This window comes from Otolemur garnettii, unplaced genomic scaffold (assembly GCF_000181295.1).
Source record: "Otolemur garnettii isolate 467f Iridium unplaced genomic scaffold, OtoGar3 scaffold00046, whole genome shotgun sequence".
In the NCBI taxonomy this organism is placed as follows: Eukaryota; Metazoa; Chordata; class Mammalia; order Primates; family Galagidae; genus Otolemur; species Otolemur garnettii.
The window spans coordinates 11,988,119-11,990,573 of NW_003852441.1; positions in this window are offsets into that span (position 1 = coordinate 11,988,119).

A 2,455-nucleotide genomic window follows, 5' to 3' on the forward strand; every position below is an offset into this window, starting at 1 on the left:
CACAACGCCCGGCTATTTTCTGGTTGCAGCCGTTATTGTTGTTTGGCGGGTCAGGGCTGGGGATTCGAACCCGCCACCTTAGGTGTACGTGGCTGGTGCCCTAGCCGGTTGAGCCATAGGCGCCAAGCCATGTTCATATGAATATTAATCTACTTTCATTAAAGTGCTTTATTGAGAGCTTGGCACTTGTAGCTCAATGGCTCATTCATCAGCCACATACACTGGAGCTTGTGGGTTCGAATTCAGCCCAGGCCTGCCAAAAACAACAATGGCATGGCATTCTACAACTACAACCAAAAAAATAGCCAGGCATTGTGGCAGGTGCCTGTAGTCCCAGCTACTCGGGATGCTGAGGCAACAGAATCACTTAAGCCCAAGAGTTTGAGGTTGCTGTGAGATGTGACACCATGGCACTCTATCTAGGGTGACAGCTTGAGACTCTGTCTCAAAAAAAAAAAGTGCTTTATTGAGGTATAATCTACATTTCATAATATGTACACATTTAACAATATAGCCTGAGGCAAGAAGATCGCTTGAACTCAGAGTTTGAGGTTGCTGTGAACTAGGATGCTATGACATTCTCTCAAGGGTAACAAAGTGAGACTTTGTCTCAAAAATATGTATATATTGGGGAAGCACCTGTGGCTCAAAGGAGTAGGGTGCTGGTCCCAGAGGTGGTGGGTTCAAACCTGGCCCTAGCCAAAATCTGAAAAAAAAATATATATATATATATTTTTTAATATATATATATTTTTAATGTGTATAAAAATATATATGTATGCTCGGGGCCTGTAGCTCAGCTACTAGGGTGCCAGCCACATACACTGGGGCTGGCAGGTTCAAACACAGCCCAGGCCTGCCAAACAACAATGACAACTACAAGAAAAAAAAATAGCCGGGTGTTGTGGCAGGCACCTGGAAGCTGAGGCAAGAGAATTGCTTAAGCCCAAGAGTTGGAGGTTGCTGTGAGCTGTGATGCCACAGCACTCTACCGAGGGTGACATAATAAAACTCTATCTCAAAAAAAAAAAATATATATATAGCTTGATTAATTTAAACAAATGTACACATCTATTAAGGTAGATAAGGATCTAGAACTATGATCCTAGGAAGTTCTCTTGTGCCCATTTTTAGTAAATCCCATCCCTCAAAGGCAACTACTATTCTTTTTTTTGGCTGGAGCTGGGTTTGAACCCACCACCTCCAGTATGTGGGGCCGGCACCCTACTCCTTTGAGCCACAGGCACCGCCCAAGGCAACTACTATCCTTATTTCTAAAAGCCACACACTTTATTTATATTTTTTTCTTTTTGCTTTGAGACAGAATCTCCCTCTGTTAGAGCAAGAGTGTAGAAATAGAGTGCAATAACATGATTGTGGTTCATAGCAACCTCAAATTCCTGGGCTCAAATGATCCTTTTGCCTCAGCCTCCCAAGTAGCTGGGACTATAGGTACGTGCCACCATCCTTGGCTAATTTTTCTATTTTGTGTAGAGAAGGTCTTACTCTTGCTCAGGCTAGACTTCTTGTGGTGTTGTCTTGAGCTCAAGCCATCCTCCACCTCAGCCCCCCAGAATGCTAGAATTAAAGGCATGAGCCACCATGACCAACCTCAAAGCCATAGATCATTTTTGCCTTTTCCTCCAAAGGAAGTCACACAGCTTTAATTTCTTTTTGGTTCATTTCATCCCCAAATAATGTTTTTGAGATTTACATGTATCTATGATGTGTGTATTAGTAGTTACTTTTTTATTACAGGGTGGTATTCCATTATATAAATATATATCTTTTTTTTTTGGAGACAGAGTCTCACTCTGTCACCTGCGTTAGAGTGCAGTGGTGTCATCATTGCTCACTGTAACATTAAATTTAAATTCCTGGGCTCAGGCAATCCTCCTGCCTCAACTTCCCAGGCAGCTGGAACTACAGGTTCGAACTATCACGACTAGTTAATTTTTCTGTTTTTTATAAAGACTGAGTCTCAGGCTGGGCATAGTGGCTCATGCCTGTAATCCTAGCACTCTGGGAGGCTGAGGTGGGTGGATTGCTTGAGCTCAGGAGTTCAGAGACCAGCCTTAGCAAGAGTGACATCCCATCTCTAAAAATAGCTGGGCATTGTGGTAGGCACCTGTAGTCCCAGCTACTCAGGAGTCTGAGAGGCAAGAGGATCACTTGAGCCCAAGAGTTTGAAGTTGCTGGCTCAGCGCCCAAAGCTAAGTGGTTAGGGCACCAGCCAATATACATTGAGGCTGGTGGGTTTGAACCCAGCCAGGGCCTACTAAACAATGATGACAACTACAACAACAACAAAAATAGCCAAGCATTGTGGTGGGCACCTGTAGTCCCAGCTGCTTGGGAGGCTGAGGCAAGAGAATTATTTAAGCCCAAGAGTTTTGAGGTTTCTGTGAGCTGTAATGCCATAGCACTCTACTGAGGGCAACATAGTGAGACTCTG